At 43.0% G+C, this 21,546-nt stretch overlaps 1 protein-coding gene across 2 annotated transcripts in view; it reads right to left on the reverse strand.

Annotated features, from left to right (window-relative positions):
• The window catches only part of cadm2a (cell adhesion molecule 2a), a 306,839-nt gene extending 285,532 nt beyond the window's left edge, over positions 1-21,307 (reverse strand). Inside the window, exon 1 of one of the 2 annotated variants that reach the window (XM_055936815.1) lies at positions 21,205-21,306. The gene's annotated coding sequence lies outside the window, so the exon portion shown is untranslated. Of the gene's footprint in view, positions 1-21,204 lie in introns of both variants that reach the window. The other variant, XM_055936816.1, reaches the window with a different exon arrangement.
• Between the last annotated feature and the right edge of the window lie 239 nt (positions 21,308-21,546).

Here is a 21,546-nt window from a genome sequence, read left to right on the forward strand (position 1 = left end):
GTCTTGGTTGTAGATTTTGGTCTTGGTTGTAGATCTTGGTCTTGGTCGTAGAGCTTGGTCTTGGTTGTAGATCTTGGTCTTGGTTGTAGATTTTGGTCTTGGTTGTAGATCTTGCTCATAAAGTAGATCTTGGTCTTGGTTGTAGATCTTGGTCTTGGTTGTAGATATTGGTCTTGGTTGTAGATCTTGGTCTTGGTTGTAGATCTTGGTCTTGGTCATACAGTAGATATTGGTCTTGGTCGTAGAGCTTGTTCTTGGTCATACAGTAGATCTTGGTCTTGGTTGTAGATATTGGTCTTGGTCATAGATCTTGGTCTTGGTCATACAGTAGATATTGGTCTTTGTCATATATATTGGTCTTGGTTGTAGATTTTGGTCTTGGTTGTAGATCTTGGTCATACAGTAGATCTTGGTCTTGGTTGTAGATCTTGGTCTTGGTTGTAGATTTTGGTCTTGGTTGTAGATCTTGGTCATACAGTAGATCTTGGTCTTGGTTGTAGATCTTGGTCTTGGTTGTAGATCTTGGTCTTGGTTGTAGATTTTGGTCTTGGTTGTAGATCTTGGTCATACAGTAGATCTTGGTCTTGGTTGTAGATCTTGGTCTTGGTTGTAGATCTTGGTCTTGGTTGTAGATCTTGGTCTTGGTTGTAGATCTTGGTCTTGGTTGTAGATCTTGGTCTTGGTTGTAGATCTTGGTCTTGGTTGTAGATCTTGGTCTTGGTCATACAGTAGATCTTGGTCTTGGACGTAGATCTTGGTCTTGGTTGTAGATCTTGGTCTTGGTCATACAGTAGATCTTGATCTTGGTTGTAGATCTTGGTCTTGGTCATACAGTAGATCTTGGTCTTGGACGTAGATCTTGGTCTTGGACGTAGATCTTGGTCTTGGTCGTAGATCTTGGTCTTGGTTGTAGATCTTGGTCTTGGTTGTAGATCTTGGTCTTGGTCGTACAGTAGATCTTGATCTTGGTTGTAGAGCGAGGAAGCAACAGTGTTCCACAGATATTTACAATTAAAAGTTGCAAATGTTGTGAGATGGCAGAGTTCTCATCGTGCGGTTCCGTCGCCCCCTTACCGTGACTTAAGGTACTGTCACTATGGATCCCATACATGCTAAGTAGCGATGCTTCAAATCCCAGGTCAGAGATACTGTATATAGTATATTGCATACATATTTTCCAGTGAAGAAGAAACATTGTATTGTGAGAGATTCAAAAGGAGAGATTCTTGTTCCATAGGAGAGGAGTTGGAGTTTAACTTCTCTAGGGTAGGTGAGACGCTAACGTCCCACCAGGCCAACATCCGGTGAAACTGCAGAGAGCTAACATTTTAAATACACCATTTGTTGTATGAAACATTCTTGTAAATACATGTATCTTACATAATATAAAAGATGAATGTCTTATTAATCCAGCCACTGTGTCAGATTTCAAAAAGGTTTACTGCAAAAGCAAACGTGATTTTCTGAGGACGGCAACCCACACACACAAGTATTACTAGCATTTTCCAACCAAGCATTAGCGTCACGAAAGTCAGAAATAACAATAAAACAAATCACCTACCATTGAAGATCTTCCTCTGGTGTCAATGCCAAGTGTCCTAACTACACAGTGAATGTTCGTTTTGTTTGATAAAATCCATTTTTATAGCCTAACACAAAACATTTGTAAACCGGCTGCGTCGTGATTTCTGTCTCATTCAACTTTGGACGAAGCGTTCGTGGTAATTACACGCACTAAACAAACGTTTATCCAGTCATGGTTGGTTTAATTGCAATCCTCTGGTTGTTACTAACACAACCATACATGATGGTTCTTTTCCCGGGACGTATTGACCGAAGCAAACCGATTTGAAGACACCAATCAATTACCTCATTACGCACCAATGGTAGGACCGGTCTATCGTTGATTGACTGTATTTTGGCCCAATGACCACTGATCATCTTGAAATATAGCTTGGAAGATAGCCAATGAGCTGAGGTAAACTGCAATATGTAATGTTAATACTTTCAAAGACCAGCCTTTGTCGTAAACTCTGGCGTAAAAGAGGTTCATTCGCCATTGCAAATCCTACTTGACGGAGCCACGAGTGTTACGCATAGCAGTACATATTCGATAGCATTTTCAACAAGTTTATATATTTAAATTATGGCGAATAAATCAGGAAAATCTAAAACAAAGTCTAGGTATACAGATTTAACCCAAATTATAGAAGAAATTGATAGAGACAGCGAGACAGAGTTTCTTCAGGAAGATGAATCTTTTAGTGAAGCTAGTTTTGACTCCCAGGCGGAATACATGTTTCTGCATGGCAACGATGCCATGCTGGATAAGTAAGTTCTAATGCTAATGTCATTGTTTGAAATTAATATGAAATATTATTAATTTGAGATTATTATTTTTTTTTCTTATTTTATTTGCATTGTATGAAAAAATATAATCTGTAATGAAATGTGTAAAGTACACATTGGCAATACTGTGTGTGTGTGATATATTTTTTAAATGTATTTTACATAAACATGGAATGGAACAGCACTTCACCATAGTGATTATGTTCCCTATACTCTATATATATATCTGTTTATTTTACGTGTTGATACAGGGCTCATACGTGAAAGTATTGTTACTGATTTTTTAAATCTTTCACAGTGCCAGTGATTCTGATTATGAACCGCCAATGTCTAGGTGTCCATCTCCCTCTGAAGCTGGTTCATCCAGCCGGACCCCCGCTGTCTCCGGCTTCACACCTACCCGGCCATCTAGAGTTGTGAGGTCAGTGACAAAGAAGAGGAGGTGGGGAAGAGAGAAACCTGCAGACAGAGGGCCAGAGGGTCGTTGGCACTCTGTGTTGTAAGATGATGTGGAACCACATCGACCAGTTGTTAGACCCAAAAGGCATCCAGGACCTCAACTAGACATGACTGCAAAGTACAGCCCCCTTCAACTTGTTCAACTGTTTTTCACCTCGTCAGTTGTTGATTCCCTGGTGGCGAACACCAATAAGTATGAGGCTAAGAAGCAGGCAGGAAAGAAAGAGGCACGGAAGACCATTTCCATGTCAAACCTTTTCTGCTACTTTTCAATGGTCATTTACATGGAGCTGGTGAAGTGGAAAACTCTAAGGGACTACTGGAAAACGTCAGCTCTACCAACTGCCTTTCCCCATGACTGTCATGTCTTGTAAAAGGTTTCTGACTATCTCACGGGCGCTTCACATCAGTGACCCAGAAGTTGATGGGGAGAATGACAAGGAGAGAGGCACACCAAGGTTTGATAGGCTCTGTAAAATCAAACCTCTCTACCCCAGCATCGTTGAGGCCCGCAAGACCTATTTTCAGCCCGACCAGAACCTGTCGATCGATGAGAGAATGGTAGCCTCAAAGGCCAGAATCAACCTCAAACAATACATGCGTAACAAACCAACCAAATGGGGTTACAAGCTGTTTGTTTTGGCTGATTCTGTGTGTGCCTACACTTGCAATTTTTTTATTTATGAGGGAAAAAACAGTTTTGCTACCGGTAATGGACTGAGTTATGATTCCGTTATGGAGTTATTGGATTTTCAACTGCTGGGGAAGGGCTACAAACTCTTTGTAGACAACTTCTACACAAGCCCTACCCTGTTTACAGAGCTGAGGAAGCTGGATGTGTGGGCTTGTGGCACCATTCGTACCAACAGTGTGGGATTTCCAAAGACCAAGGTGAACGACATGCCTAAACGGGCTGAGCGGGGGGCCATGCGATGGATTCGCCAAGACGGCCTGCTGTTTGTGAAGTGGATGGATACCAGAGAGGTGGTCATGTGCTCCACTATCCACAAACAGAGATGACCCAGGAAGAAGAATCAGTGGAGATCATGTCATCAGACGTGTAAAGGATGGTTCTGGGTCATGGACCACAAAAAATGTCCCCATTCCTGCAGCCATCAAGGACTACAACAAGAGCATGGGAGGTGTGGACCTGTCAGATGCGCTGATAGGATACTACAATGTTCTTCACAAGACCATGAAATGGTACAAAACATTTTTCTATCATTTCATTGACATTGCTGTGGTGAATTCCTTCATCCTCCAGAAGGAAATTGCTAAGAGCTGTGGACAGCCCCCCATCTCACAACTAGCCTCCAGGGAGCTGCTCATCCAGGAGCTTGCTAGCTACAGCAAGTCCACTGCAGCACCTTCTGCTCCAACCAGTGGTGTTCACCTGCCCAGATTCATCTCTGCAGGCGTGAATGTGCCTCAGGGCAAAAAGGGCACAGTAGGGAGACGTCGTTGTGCCCTTTGTCACAGGAAATGCCCCATCACCTGCACCACCTGTTCAGTAACCCTCTGCTTTACAGCAGAAAGAGACTGCTATGGGCCATGGCACCAGCAGCACAATATTGTGCAGAGGACTGATGGTCTTCACAATATTGTAAATAGAAAATGTGTAAATAGTTACCCTTGTTATTTGTTTCTTTATTATAATAATTTTTTTTCAAATAAAAAAATCATTTATATATATTTATTTTTTGGGGGTGTGTTAGAATAGCATTTATGTATTTGTATATAGTTCTTTCCTTCAAAATGTATCACTGTACCAATTTGGCCACTTGGGTACATTTGGGTACATTTGTGTGGGACACCTGGGTGACTTCATGCTCAATGTCATGTAGCTCGCTCATTTTTGAAGTTATCTGTCTAAAACTTTGCTCAGCTATTGTTGCCCTCTTATGTTCTTCATTCAAATCATCCTCAGCATCCTATCTGTATGTTTGGCTGTTCTTGGTCATTTGAAAGATGATGCAGCAACAATAAAAAACAGAAAACGTATGTTTATTTCCTTGTATTTTCTTCTACCAGATCTATTGTGTTATATTCTCCTACATTCAATTCACATTTCCACAAAATCCAGAGTGTTTCCTTTCAAATGATACCAAGAATATGAATATACTTGATTCTGGGCCTGATCTACAGGCAGTTAGATTAGGGTATGTCTTTAGGCGGAAATTGAGAAGAAGGGTAGGGGTACCCCAAAGAAGTTAAGCATCTCCAATCCAAAATTAAATCTAGAATCGGCTTCCTATATCGCAACAAAGCAGCCTTTACTCATGCTGCCAAACATACCCTTGTAAAACTGACCATCCTACCGATCCTCGACTTCGGTGATGTCATCTATAAAATAGCCTCCAACACTCTACTCAACAAACTGGATGCAGTCTATCACAGTGCCATCCGTTTTGTCACCAAAGCCCCATACACTACCCATCATTGCGACCTGTACGCTCTCGTTGGCTGGCCCTCGCTTCATACTCGTCGCCAAACCCACTGGCTACAGGTTATCTACAAGTCTCTGCTAGGTAAAGCCCCGCCTTATCTCAGCTCATTGGTCACCATAGCAGCACACACTCGTAGCACGCGCTCCAGCAGGTATATCTCACTGGTCACCCCCAAAGCCAATTCCTACTTTGGTCGTCTTTCCTTCCAGTTCTCTGCTGCCAATGACTGGAACAAACTGCAAAAAATCTCTGAAGCTGGAAACACTTATCTCCCTCAATAGTTTTAAGCACCAGCTGTCAGAGCAGCTCACAGATTACTGCACCTGAACATAGCCCTTCTATAATTTAGCCCAAACAACTACCCCTTCTCCTACTGTATTTATTTATTTATTTTGCTCCTTTGCACCCCATTATTTCTATTTCTACTTTGCACATTCTTCCACTGCAAATCTACCATTCCAGTGTTTTACTTGCTATATTGTATTTACCTCGCCACCATGGCTTTTTTTTTGCCTTTACCTCCCTTATCTCACCTCATTTGCTCACATTGTATATAGACTTATTTTTCTACTGTATTATTGACTGTATGTTTTGTTTATTCCATGTGTAACTGTGTTGTTGTATGTGTCGAATTGCTATGCTTTATCTTGGCCAGGTCACAGTTGCAAATGAGAACATGTTCTCAACTAGACTACCTGGTTAAATAAAGGTGAGAAAAAAATAAAACTGACCGTGACTCCATTTTGTTGTTTCCAGCATGTAGACATAAAACTAAAACAGGAAACGCCCATGCTCAGGACTGTTCAATGCTAGTCCGAACAATCTGATTCCACACTTCAAGATTGCTTCGATCACATGGACTGGGAAATGTTCCGGATAGCGTCGAACAACAACATTGATGAATACGCTGATTTGGTGAGCGAGTTTATTTATATACCCTCCAAACTCGTCATTAAGCTCGAGACCCTGGGTCTCGACCCCGCCCTCTGCAACTGGGTCCTGGACTTTCTGACGGGCCGCTCCCAGGTGGTGAGGGTAGGAAACAACATCTCCACCCCGCTGATCCTCAACACTGGAGCCCCACAAGGGTGTGTTCTCATCCCTCTCCTGTACTCCCTGTTCACCCATGTCTCCGTGGCCATGCACGCCTCCAACTCAATCATCAAGTTTGCAGACGACACTACAGTAGTAGGCTTGATTACCAACAACAACGAGACGGCCTACAGGGAGAAGGTGAGGGCCCTCAGAGTATGGTATCAGGAAAATAACCTCACACTCAACGCCAACAAATCAAAGGAGATGATCGTGGACTTCAGGAAACAGCAGAGGGAGCACCCCCTATCCACATCGATTAGTGGAGAAGGAGGAAAGTTTTAATTTCCTCGGCGTAAACATCATGGACAAACTGAAATGGTCCACCTACACAGACAGCATGGTGAAGAAGGCGCGACAGCGCCTCTTCAACCTCAGGAGGCTGAAGAAATTTGGCTTGTCACCAAAAACACTCACAAACTTTTACAGATGCACAATCGAGAGCATCCTGTCGGGCTGGTTCACCGCCTGGCACAGCAATTGCTCCGCCCACAACCGTAAGGCTCTCCAGAGGGTAGTGAGGTCTGCACAACGCATCACCGGGGGCAAACTACCTGCCCTCTAGGACAACTACACCACCCGATGTCACAGGAAGGCCATAAAGATAATCAAAGACAAGAACCACCTGGGCCACTGCCTGTTCACAGCACTATCATCCAGAAGGCGAGGTCAGTACAGGTGCATCAAAGCTGAGACCTAGAGACTGATAAACAGCTTCTATCTCAAGAAGAAGAAGAATCACTAGAAACAAAGATGACCCAGGAAGAAGAATCACTAGAAACAGAGATGACTCAGGAAGAAGAATCACTAGAAAAAGAGATGACCCAGGAAGACGAATCAATAGAAACAGAGATGACCCAGGAAGAAGAATCACTAGAAACAGAGATGACCCAGGAAGAAGAATCACTAGAAAAAGAGGTCACCCAAAACAAGTAATAGACACTGTTAATTAAAACATTCGTGTGGAGAAAAGCACCAGGCATGGACGGCACCAGGAATGGACGGCACCAGGAATGGACGGCACCAGGAATGGACGGCACCAGGAATGGACGGCACCAGGAATGGACGGCTCCAGGAATGGACGGCTCCAGGCATGGACGGCTCCAGGAATGGACGGCACCAGGAATGGACGGCTCCAGGAATGGACGGCACCAGGAATGGACGGCACCAGGAATGGACGGCACCAGGAATGGACGGCACCAGGATTGGACGGCACCAGGAATGGACGGCACCAGGAATGGACGGCACCAGGATTGGACGGCACCAGGAATGGACGGCACCAGGAATGGACGGCACCAGGAATGGACGGCACCAGGAATGGACGGCACCAGGAATGGACGGCACCAGGAATGGACGGCACCAGGAATGGACGGCACCAGGCATGGACGGCACCAGGATTGGACGGCACCAGGAATGGACGGCTTGCCCATAGAATTCTATTGAACATTTTGGGATAAAGTAGCACCCCTTTTTACACCAATGACAACACACATGTCACTCAATTGAGTACTGTACTTCATATGCACTTCATGTACTTCATATGTACTTCATATGTACTTCATGTACTTCATATGAACTTCATACTTGATATCAAAACCAGGAAAATCTGGAGAGTCCATTGCTGAGTACAGACCCATAAGTTTACTAAACTGTGATAATAAAATAATAACTAGCAATAGATTGGTAAAAGTCTTACCAGACTTACCAAATGGGGTTTATTAAAAATAGACACTTACAAACGAATATAATAACATGTTTTAGTTTAATACGATACGCTACAAAACTAGTTATAGATGTATCAATCATGTCTGTTGACGATGAAAAGAGCCTTTAGAGCATCTTGAAAGGCCTTTTCTATTAAAATCATTGGAAGCTTTCAACTCTCCAGCTGAAATAACACAAATGTTTATATAAATATCAGAATGAAAAAATATACACAAATAATACATGATCTTATGAAATTGCCTTAGAAAGGGACAGAATACAGGGATCCCCCCCCCCCCCCTGTTTACACTGATGAATACTTAAAAATTTCAGGATATAAAATGAATGTTGAAAAATCAGAAATACTGGCAATAGGAAAAACTAAAAAACAATAACTTATGATCACAGCAATCCTTTAAGTGGACCACAAAAAAAATATGAAGTACTTAGGATGCTTAATAAGTTACTACAAACAACATATATATATACAATGATAACTTTATTCCATTACTCAACAAAATGAAAGCAGATCAAATTAAATGGAATAATCTTCCCATAAATCTTACAGGTAGAATAAACCTCTTCGAATGGCTGTCAAATGTTTTATCCCAATTACTTCACTGAAGACATTCTTTAAAAAAAAAATACTTTATAAAACTCATAGAATAGGGTGGGGGTGGTTTTCACATTCCAGACTTAGAATTGTATCAATTCGCCACTCAAGTCTTTTACTTGAGACATATTATTAAAATGCACGAACGAGGAACAATGGGTACATATTGAAGATGTGCATGCTCACCCCCAGAATCTTTTCACTTGTCTATTTTTCAAAGGATAAAGCTAAGAACATTTTCAACTTCATAGTTGAGAACACTATAACAATACGGAAGATAATAAGATGGGTTCGACAAGAACCTATATCCCTTCCTACAAAAACAGGTCCTTATGAAACAATCCTTGGAAAGCTTTTCATAATTCACTGATAAGTTGGTCTGGAGAACTAAAGGCATAGAAACCGTAAATGAAGAGGAAACAGGAAGAAGAAAAAAAATAGCAATTTTGGACCAAAGTAGATATTTTCAAATTCATGCAACTTAAAAGTTCTTTGAAATAAAAATTCTTATTTGCGTCGTAAAAGGATGTTCATATGATAGGAAAGAAATACAAAACCTCGCAGAGAGCCAGTAGACTACAGGCTTTTTGTGGAGCGACTCTGGCTCTGTCTGACAGATGGTAGACTTCCTCTCCTCACACTAGGCTGTGGAGCGACACTGATCCTGTCTGACAGGTGGTAGACTTCCTCTCCTCACACTAGGCTGTAGAGCGACTCTGGTCCTGTCTGACAGGTGGTAGACTTCCTCTCCTCAAACTAGTCTGTAGAGCGACTCTGGTCCTGTCTGACAGGTGGTAGACTTCCTCTCCTCACACTAGGCTGTGGAGCGACTCTGGTCCTGTCTGACAGGTGGTAGACTTCCTCTCCTCACACTAGGCTGTAGAGCGACTCTGGTCCTGTCTGACAGGAGGTAGACTTCCTCTCCTCACACTAGGCTGTAGAGCGACTCTGATCCTGTCTGACAGGTGGTAGACTTCCTCTCCTCAAACTAGGCTGTGGAGCGACTCTGATCCTGTCTGACAGGTGGTAGACTTCCTCTCCTCACACTAGGCTGTGGAGCGACTCTGGTCCTGTCTGACAGGTGGTAGACTTCCTCTCCTCACACTAGGCTGTAGAGCGACTCTGGTCCTGTCTGACAGGTGGTAGACTTCCTCTCCTCAAACTAGGCTGTGGAGCGACTCTGGTCCTGTCTGACAGGTGGTAGACTTCCTCTCCTCAAACTAGGCTGTGGAGCGACTCTGATCCTGTCTGACAGGTGGTAGACTTCCTCTCCTCACACTAGGCTGTGGAGCGACTCTGATCCTGTCTGACAGGTGGTAGACTTCCTCTCCTCACACTAGTCTGTAGAGCGACTCTGATCCTGTCTGACAGGTGGTAGACTTCCTCTCCTCACACTAGGCTGTGGAGCGACTCTGATCCTGTCTGACAGGTGGTAGACTTCCTCTCCTCACACTAGGCTGTAGAGCGACTCTGGTCCTGTCTGACAGGTGGTAGACTTCCTCTCCTCAAACTAGTCTGTAGAGCGACTCTGATCCTGTCTGACAGGTGGTAGACTTCCTCTCCTCACACTAGGCTGTGGAGCGACTCTGGTCCTGTCTGACAGGTAGTAGACTTCCTCTCCTCACACTAGGCTGTAGAGCGACTCTGGTCCTGTCTGACAGGTGGTAGACTTCCTCTCCTCAAACTAGGCTGTGGAGCACCTCTGATCCTGTCTGACAGGTGGTAGACTTCCTCTCCTCACACTAGGCTGTGGAGCGACTCTGGTCCTGTCTGACAGGTGGTAGACTTCCTCTCCTCACACTAGGCTGTAGAGCGACTCTGGTCCTGTCTGACAGGTGGTAGACTTCCTCTCCTCAAACTAGTCTGTAGAGCGACTCTGGTGCTGTCTGACAGGTGGTAGACTTCCTCTCCTCAAACTAGGCTGTGGAGCGACTCTGATCCTGTCTGACAGGTGGTAGACTTCCTCTCCTCAAACTAGTCTGTAGAGCGACTCTGATCCTGTCTGACAGGTGGTAGACTTCCTCTCCTCAAACTAGGCTGTGGAGCGACTCTGATCCTGTCTGACAGGTGGTAGACTTCCGCTCCTCAAACTAGTCTGTAGAGCGACTCTGGTCCTGTCTGACAAATGGTCGACTTCCTCTCCTCACACTAGGCTGTAGAGCGACTCTGATCCTGTCTGACAGGTGGTAGACTTCCTCTCCTCAAACTAGTCTGTAGAGCGACTCTGATCCTGTCTGACAGGTGGTAGACTTCCTCTCCTCACACTAGTCTGTAGAGTGACTCTGGTCCTGTCTGACAGGTGGTAGACTGCCTCTCCTCACACTAGGCTGTGGAGCGACTCTGGTCCTGTCTGACAGGTGGTAGACTTCCTCTCCTCACACTAGGCTGTGGAGCGACTCTGATCCTGTCTGACAGGTGGTAGAATTCCTCTCCTCACACTAGTCTGTAGAGCGACTCTGGTCCTGTCTGACAGGTGGTAGACTTCCTCTCCTCACACTAGGCTGTGGAGCGACTCTGATCCTGTCTGACAGGTGGTAGACTTCCTCTCCTCACACTAGTCTGTAGAGCGACTCTGGTCCTGTCTGACAGGTGGTAGACTTCCTCTCCTCAAACTAGTCTGTGGAGCGACTCTGATCCTGTCTGACAGGGGGTAGACTTCCTCTCCTCAAACTAGTCTGTAGAGTGACTCTGATCCTGTCTGACAGGTGGTAGACTTCCTCTCCTGACACTAGTCTGTGGAGCGACTCTGATCCTGTCTGACAGGTGGTAGACTTCCTCTCCTCAAACTAGTCTGTAGAGCGACTCTGGTCCTGTCTGACAGGTGGTAGACTTCCTCTCCTCACACTAGTCTGTAGAGCGACTCTGGTCCTGTCTGACAGGTGGTAGACTTCCTCTCCTCAAACTAGGCTGTGGAGCGACTCTGGTCCTGTCTGACAGGTGGTAGACTTCCTCTCCTCACACTAGGCTGTGGAGCGACTCTGGTCCTGTCTGACAGGTGGTAGACTTCCTCTCCTCAAACTAGTCTGTAGAGCGACTCTGGTGCTGTCTGACAGGTGGGAGACTTCCTCTCCTCAAACTAGGCTGTGGAGCGACTCTGATCCTGTCTGACAGGTGGTAGACTTCCTCTCCTCAAACTAGTCTGTAGAGCGACTCTGATCCTGTCTGACAGGTGGTAGACTTCCTCTCCTCAAACTAGGCTGTGGAGCGACTCTGATCCTGTCTGACAGGTGGTAGACTTCCGCTCCTCAAACTAGTCTGTAGAGCGACTCTGGTCCTGTCTGACAAATGGTCGACTTCCTCTCCTCACACTAGGCTGTAGAGCGACTCTGATCCTGTCTGACAGGTGGTAGACTTCCTCTCCTCAAACTAGTCTGTAGAGCGACTCTGATCCTGTCTGACAGGTGGTAGACTTCCTCTCCTCACACTAGTCTGTAGAGTGACTCTGGTCCTGTCTGACAGGTGGTAGACTGCCTCTCCTCACACTAGGCTGTGGAGCGACTCTGGTCCTGTCTGACAGGTGGTAGACTTCCTCTCCTCACACTAGGCTGTGGAGCGACTCTGATCCTGTCTGACAGGTGGTAGAATTCCTCTCCTCACACTAGTCTGTAGAGCGACTCTGGTCCTGTCTGACAGGTGGTAGACTTCCTCTCCTCACACTAGGCTGTGGAGCGACTCTGATCCTGTCTGACAGGTGGTAGACTTCCTCTCCTCACACTAGTCTGTAGAGCGACTCTGGTCCTGTCTGACAGGTGGTAGACTTCCTCTCCTCAAACTAGTCTGTAGAGCGACTCTGATCCTGTCTGACAGGGGGTAGACTTCCTCTCCTCAAACTAGTCTGTAGAGTGACTCTGATCCTGTCTGACAGGTGGTAGACTTCCTCTCCTGACACTAGTCTGTGGAGCGACTCTGATCCTGTCTGACAGGTGGTAGACTTCCTCTCCTCAAACTAGTCTGTAGAGCGACTCTGGTCCTGTCTGACAGGTGGTAGACTTCCTCTCCTCACACTAGTCTGTAGAGCGACTCTGGTCCTGTCTGACAGGTGGTAGACTTCCTCTCCTCAAACTAGGCTGTGGAGCGACTCTGGTCCTGTCTGACAGGTGGTAGACTTCCTCTCCTCACACTAGGCTGTGGAGCGACTCTGGTCCTGCCTGACAGGTGGTAGACTTCCTCTCCTCCAACTAGGCTGTAGAGCGACTCTGGTCCTGTCTGACAGGTGGGAGACTTCCTCTCCTCAAACTAGGCTGTGGAGCGACTCTGATCCTGTCTGACAGGTGGTAGACTTCCTCTCCTCAAACTAGGCTGTGGAGCGACTCTGGTCCTGTCTGACAGGTGGTAGACTTCCTCTCCTCACACTAGTCTGTAGAGCGACTCTGGTGCTGTCTGACAGGTGGTAGACTTCCTTTGAGACCTATGGCACCCTATTCCCTATATAGTGCACTTCTTTATAATTCTATATGCTGTAGCTCTGGTCTAAAGTAGTGCACTAAATAGGGAATAGGGTGCCATTTGAGAAACCTTCTCTGTTAGTCCTTAGGGCCCTATTAGGGGCTTACAGGACAATGGTCGAAAATAGGACACTATAAAGGAAATAGGATGGCATTTGGGACGGAATTCTGTTGGTCTATTAGGTGTATATTTACCAGACTAATTGCATTGCATTATTAAACAGAGTTTTACAGCTCGATAGAACAGCAGCACGTCTAAGAGTTAAGGGGAATCTCCACCCGACTATAACACTTAGCCATGGAGCTTTACAAACAGCCCTACTGGGAAGAGTGCAACGTGAATTTTGAAGCATGTTCTAGGATACTGACAGCATTCTCGTACACTAGGATACTGATAGTATTCTCTAGGTGTGGGGTATACTAGGATACTGATAGTATTCTCTAGGTGTGGGGTATAGTAGGATACTGATAGCAGTCTCTAGGTGTGGGGGGTATACTAGGATACTGATAGTATTCTCTAGGTGTGGGGTATAGTAGGATACTGATAGTAGTCTCTAGGTGTGGGGGGTATACTAGGATACTGATAGCAGTCTCTAAGTGTGGGGTATACTAGGGTACTGATAGCAGTCTCTAGGTGATGGGTATACTAGGGTACTGATAGCAGTCGCTAGGTGTGTGGTATACTAGGATACTGATAGCAGTCTCTAGGTGTGTGGGGTGTACTAGGATACTGATAGCAGTCTCTAGGTGTGGGGTATACTAGGGTACTGATAGCAGTCTCTAGGTGTGGGGGGTATACTAGGATACTGATAGCAGTCTCTAGGTGTGGGGTATACTAGGATACTGATAGCAGTCTCCAGGTGTGTGGTATACTAGGGTACTGATAGCAGTCTCTAGGTGTGGGGTATACCAGGATACTGATAGTAGTCTTGTATACTAGAATACTGAGAGCAGTCTCTATGTGTGGGGTATACTAGGGTACTGGTAGCAGTCTCTAGGTGTGGGGTATACTAGGGTACTGATAGCAGTCTCTAGGTGTGTGGGGTGTACTAGGATACTGGTAGCAGTCTCTAGGTGTGTGGTATACTAGGGTACTGATAGCAGTCTCTAGGTCCGTCTGGCCACAGTGCCCCTCAGGGGTGTGTGCTCAGTCCCCTCCTGTACTCCCTGTTCAGTAATGACTGCATGGCCAGGCATTACTCCAACACCATCATTAAGTTTGCCGATGACACAACAGCCTGATCACCGACAACGATGAGACAGCCTATAGGGAGGAGGTCAGAGACCTGGCAACGACGAGACAGCTTATAGGGAGGAGGTCAGAGACCTGACAACGACGAGACAGCCTATAGGGAGGAGGTCAGAGACCTGATCACCGATGAGACAGCCTATAGGGAGGAGGTCAGAGACCTGATCACCGATGAGACAGCCTATAGGGAGGAGGTCAGAGACCTGACAACGATGAGACAGCCTATAGGGAGGAGGTCAGAGACCTGACAACGATGAGACAGCCTATAGGGAGGAGGTCAGAGACCTGACAACGATGAGACAGCTTACAGGGAGGAGGTCAGAGACCTGACAACGATGAGACAGCCTATAGGGAGGAGGTCAGAGACCTGACAACGATGAGACAGCCTATAGGGAGGAGGTCAGAGACCTGGCAACGATGAGACAACCTATAGGGAGGAGGTCAGAGACCTGGCCGTGTGGTGCCAGGACAACAACATCTCCCTCAACGTCATCAAGACAAATGAGATGATCGGGGACTACAGGAAAAGGAGGTCTGAGAACGTCCCCATTCTCATCGATGGGGCTGAAGTGGAGCAGGTTGAGAGCTTCAAGTAACTTGGTGTCCACATCACCAACAAACTAACATGGTCCAAGCACAAAATTCTACTTAAAATGACATCCAATTAATTGCAGCATTACCACAAAAATGGAAGAGGCAAGTAGAAGGGGAAAAAAGTAAGGAACTTGTATGTCGGCCCTGTATTAAAGAACATAAATGGTTAAAGAAAAGTGTGATAAATAAAAACATATACCAATTTCATTTGAGGACAAAAAAACGGACAGCTGTATAAATTGCAAAATAGTTGGGAAGAGATTTTCGATGTACCCATTCCATGGCACATGGTTTATGAATTGATACGCAAAACAACGCCGGATTCAAAACTTCGAATTTTTCAATATAAATTATTGTACAAAATTCTTGCAACTAATAGAATGTTATATATATGGGGGATACAATCTTCCCAGCTCTGTAGATTCTGCTGTGAGGAGGCAGAGTCACTAGATCATTTATTTTGGTATTGTCCATATGTAGCTCGTTTTTGGTCACAGGTCCAGGAATGGCTGAAGAATTGCAACATTTGCCTAGAACTAATCACTGGGTGATTTGAAAAGCCATAGTCAATCAATCAATATTATAATTATTATTTTAGCAAAAAATATAATTTTTTAATTTACAATCTGTAGATGCTATGAGAATTGAAAGGTTCAGTACTTTTGTGAAGCATCACAGCAGCACAGTTGAAAAATATATGGCAAATAGAAATCCGAAATGGATGATGTTGAGAGATAGATGGGAGGGGTTGAATGGAGCTGAAGGGTGGGACTAATAACAAGATAAACAATGTAAAACATACGGGATCTGTAAAATGTATATAGGTTCGGAAATTTTGTGAAATAGAGGAAGGACTAAGAACAAACAAGAGAGAACTATTATAAAGTAGACTGTGTCTGTAAAATGTGTATAAGATGTATAAATTGAAGGTAAAAACAGAAATGTTTATCAGTTTACTCCAATTGGGGGATCGGTGGTAGGGTTTGCAAGGAATAATAATAAAGGTATAATCTTTAAAAAAGTATGTATATCTATATAGGTATGTGTATATGTATGCAGGCATGTCTGGATATATATATTTACCCCCAAAAATATATGGGGGGTTGGAAATGTTGTGGACAATTACATTGATGGAAGCAACATTCTTTCCGCAATAGTAAGCTGATCCACCCCCAATAAAAAATATATATATTTTTAAATAAAAATAATAAAAATGGTCCAAGGACACCAAGACAGTCGTGAAGAGGGCACGACAACACCCTTTCCCCCTCAGGAGACTGAAAATATTTGGCATGGCTCCTTCAGATGCACCATCGAGAGCATCCTGACCGGCTGCATCACCGCCTGGTATGGCAACTGCTCGGCCTCCGACCGCAATGCACTACAGAGGTTAGTGCACACGGCCCAGTACATTTGGGCTCCCGAGTGGCGCAGCGGTCTAAGGCACTGCATCTTAGTGCAAGAGGCGTCACTACAGTCCCTGGGTCAAATCCAGGCTGCATCACATCCGGCTGTGACTCTCAGTTGGCGTCGTCTGGGTTGGCCGAGGGTAGGCTGTCATTGTAAATAAGAATTTGTTCTTAACTGACTTGCCTAGTCAAATAGACTTCTCTCTGCGGTCATTTTTGGTTAGGGGCTTGTACGTAAGCATTTCACTGAAAGGTCTGTTGTATTCGGCGCATGTGACAAATACATACTTTAAAAAATATATATATATGAAATTTCTTCAGGCTCATTTACGTACTGCCTCTCCTTCCTGTTATTGATGTCACATGTTAGATCTGTCAAAAGCGTCATATGAGCTATAAATAGTCACCATCTTGTTTTCCCATTGCTCTAGGAACAGACTTACACACTGTGGTCCTGCTATCATTACTCTCATACGTCACTATAGGAAATCCATTCCTTCCTTAATAGGAGAAAAGACAGTCTGTAGATCACCGAGACGAGTACAAGTCCTCTCCACTCACTCAATTGTTTAATGACTGACTGTGTTTGTGTTTGTGTTTGTGTTTGTGTGTGTGTGTGTGTGTGTGGTCTCCTCTCTGATTGAAGGTATTGGAGGAAAAGGCCTGTCTGGAATTATGCTGATCAGAGAACTTACACAGGCTACATTGGAGGCTCCGGAGTGACGCAGCGGTCTAAAGTCACTGCATCTCGGTGCTAGTGGCGTCACTACAGACCCTGGTTGGATTCCAGGCTGTATCACGAACGGCCGTGATTGGGAGTCCCATAGGGCGATGCACAATTGGTCCAGCGTCATCCGGGTTAGGGTTTAGCCAGGGGGTTAGGCTGTCATTTTAAATAAGAATGTGTTCTTAACTGACTTGCCTAGTTAAATAAAGGTGAAATACTTTAAAAAAAATTATAACATTCACCAGCTTTCACCACTACGTCAATGTGTGGGTTATCCCTCTCTCGCTCTCATTGTTTGTGTGTGTGTGTGTGTGTCTCAGATATTTCTCCATGAAAGCCAACGTTTCACCCCACATGGGAGAGAATATACTTGCATACAACCACCTACGTTAGTAATAGTGACAATACAATACAAAATGCTAATACATCAATATAACACCATTGCCATCTACCCACAAAGCAACAATCCCAAATAAAACAACATAAGCACTGCCTACTCATGACACAGACTAGAAAATATAACTAACAACGCAACTATGCATGAACAACTAGTACAGAAGACTTGTAGAACAGCTAAAGTGTATTAGGAACTATAGTAACTAGTACAGAATACTTCTAGAACAGCTAACATATATTATGAACTATTGTAACTAGTATAGAAGACTTCTAGAACAGCTAACAAATATTAGGAACTATAGTAACTAGTATAGAATACTTCTAGAACAGCTAACGTATATTAGGAACTATAGTAACTAGTAAAAGAAGACTTCTAGAACAGCTAACGTATATTAGGAACTATAGTAACTAGTATAGAATACTTCTAGAACAGCTAACGTATATTAGGAACTATAGTAACTAGTAAAAGAAGACTTCTAGAACAGCTACCGTATATTAGGAACTATAGTAACTAGTATAGAATACTTCTAGAACAGCTAACGTATATTAGGAACTATAGTAACTAGTATAGAGGACTTCTAGAACAGCTAACCTATATTAGGAACTATAGTAACTAGTACAGAAGACTTCTAGAACAGCTAACATATATTAGGAACTATAATAACTAGTATATAAGACTTCTAGAACAGCTAACGTATATTAGGAACTATAGTAACTAGTACAGAAGACTTCTAGAACAGCTAACGTATATTAGAAACTATAGTAACTAGTACAGAAGACTTCTAGAACAGCTAACGTATATTAGGAACTATAGTAACTAGTAAAAGAAGACTTCTAGAACAGCTACCGTATATTAGGAACTTTAGTAACTAGTATAGAATACTTCTAGAACAGCTATTGCATATATTAGGAACTATAGTAACAAGAACAGACGACTTCTAGAACAGCTAACATATATTAGGAACTATAGTAACTAGTACAGAAGACTTCTAGAACAGCTAACATATATTAGGAACTATAGTAACTAGTACAGAGGACTTCTAGAACAGCTAACGTATATTAGGAAGTATAGTAACTAGTATAGAAGACTTTTAGAACAGCGAACGTATATTAGGAACTATAGTAACTAGTACAGAAGACTTCTAGAACAGCTAACGTGTATTAGGAACTATAGTAACTAGTATAGAAGACTTCTAGAACAGCTGACGTGTATTAGGAACTATAGTAACTAGTACAGAAGACTTCTAGAACAGCTAACGTGTATTAGGAACTATAGTAACTAGTACAGAAGACTTCTAGAACAGCTAACGTATATTAGGAACTATAGTAACTAGTATAGAAGACTTCTAGAACAGCTAACGTCTATTAGGAACTACAGTAACTAGTACAGATTACTTCTAGAACAGCTAACGTATATTAGGAACTATAGTAACTAGCACAGAAGACTTCTAGAACAGCTAACGTATATTAGGAACTATAGTATCTAGTATATAATACTTCTAGAACAGCTAACGTGTATTAGGAACTATAGTAACTAGTACAGAAGACTTCTAGAACAGCTAACGTGTATTGGGAACTATAGTAACTAGTATAGAGGACTTCTAGAACAGCTAACATATATTAGGAACTATAGTAGCTAGTATAGAAGACTTCTAGAACAGCTAACGTATATTAGGAACTATAGTAACTAGTAAAAGAAGACTTCTAGAACAGCTAACGTATATTAGGAACTATAGTAACTAGTATAGAATACTTCTAGAACAGCTAACGTATATTAGGAACTATAGTAACTAGTAAAAGAAGACTTCTAGAACAGCTACCGTATATTAGGAACTATAGTAACTAGTATAGAATACTTCTAGAACAGCTAACGTATATTAGGAACTATAGTAACTAGTATAGAGGACTTCTAGAACAGCTAACCTATATTAGGAACTATAGTAACTAGTACAGAAGACTTCTAGAACAGCTAACATATATTAGGAACTATAATAACTAGTATATAAGACTTCTAGAACAGCTAACGTATATTAGGAACTATAGTAACTAGTACAGAAGACTTCTAGAACAGCTAACGTATATTAGAAACTATAGTAACTAGTACAGAAGACTTCTAGAACAGCTAACGTATATTAGGAACTATAGTAACTAGTAAAAGAAGACTTCTAGAACAGCTACCGTATATTAGGAACTATAGTAACTAGTACAGAAGACTTCTAGAACAGCTAACATATATTAGGAACTATAGTAACTAGTACAGAGGACTTCTAGAACAGCTAACGTATATTAGGAAGTATAGTAACTAGTATAGAAGACTTTTAGAACAGCGAACGTATATTAGGAACTATAGTAACTAGTACAGAAGACTTCTAGAACAGCTAACGTGTATTAGGAACTATAGTAACTAGTATAGAAGACTTCTAGAACAGCTGACGTGTATTAGGAACTATAGTAACTAGTACAGAAGACTTCTAGAACAGCTAACGTGTATTAGGAACTATAGTAACTAGTACAGAAGACTTCTAGAACAGCTAACGTATATTAGGAACTATAGTAACTAGTATAGAAGACTTCTAGAACAGCTAACGTCTATTAGGAACTACAGTAACTAGTACAGATTACTTCTAGAACAGCTAACGTATATTAGGAACTATAGTAACTAGCACAGAAGACTTCTAGAACAGCTAACGTATATTAGGAACTATAGTATCTAGTATATAATACTTCTAGAACAGCTAACGTGTATTAGGAACTATAGTAACTAGTACAGAAGACTTCTAGAACAGCTAACGTGTATTAGGAACTATAGTAACTAGTACAGAAGACTTCTAGAACAGCTAACGTGTATTGGGAACTATAGTAACTAGTACAGAGGACTTCTAGAACAGCTAACGTGTATTAGGAACTATAGTAACTAGTACAGAAGACTTCTAGAACAGCTAACGTGTATTAGGAACTATAGTAACTAGTACAGAAGACTTCTAGAACAGCTAACGTGCATTAGGAACTATAGTAACTAGTACAGAAGACTTCTAGAACAGCTAACATATATTAGGAACTATAGTAACTAGTACAGAGGACTTCTAGAACAGCTAACGTATATTAGGAAGTATAGTAACTAGTATAGAAGACTTCTAGAACAGCGAACGTATATTAGGAACTATAGTAACTAGTACAGAAGACTTCTAGAACAGCTAACGTGTATTAGGAACTATAGTAACTAGTACAGAAGACTTCTAGAACAGCTAACGTGCATTAGGAACTATAGTAACTAGTACAGAATACTTCTAGAACAGCTAACGTGTATTAGGAACTATAGTAACTAGTACAGAAGACTTCTAGAACAACGAACGTATATTAGGAACTATAGTAACTAGTATATAATACTTCTAGAACAGCTAACGTGTATTAGGAACTATAGTAACTAGTATAGAAGACTTCTAGAACAGCTAACGTGTATTAGGAACTATAGTAACTAGTACAGAGGACTTCTAGAACAGCTAACGTGTATTAGGAACTATAGTAACTAGTACAGAAGACTTCTAGAACAGCTAACGTGTATTAGGAACTATAGTAACTAGTATAGAAGACTTCGAGAACAGCTATTGCACACATGGTACTATAGAGAAACTACAGCAGAACAGCTATTGCATACATGGTACTATAGAGAAACTACAGCAGAACAGCTAGAGCGGAGGACGAGACAACCCACCAACTCACCTCTCAATGTGCTTTTCTGTGCCGTCACTGCAGGAGCCACCAACAAAAGCAAAGAAGAGGAACAAGAGGAGGATGAAGAGGAGGAGATGGAAAGGATGAGGAAAGAGGAAAACAGAAAAGGAAAGAGGAAAGAAGACAGGAGAGAACAATAGATTAGATCAATGTGTCTCGAGGAAAGACAGCATGACCAGTCCGTTCCAGTGATGTGGGGCGGCAGCGTAGCCTAGTGGTTAGAGTATTGGAATAGTAACCGAAAGGTTGCAAGTTCAAATCCCTGAGCTGACAAGGTACAAAACTGTCGTTCTGCCCCTGAACAAGGCAGTTAACCCACTGTTCCTAGGC

This window comes from Salvelinus fontinalis, chromosome 10 (genome assembly GCF_029448725.1).
Source record: "Salvelinus fontinalis isolate EN_2023a chromosome 10, ASM2944872v1, whole genome shotgun sequence".
NCBI classification, from domain to species: Eukaryota; Metazoa; Chordata; class Actinopteri; order Salmoniformes; family Salmonidae; genus Salvelinus; species Salvelinus fontinalis.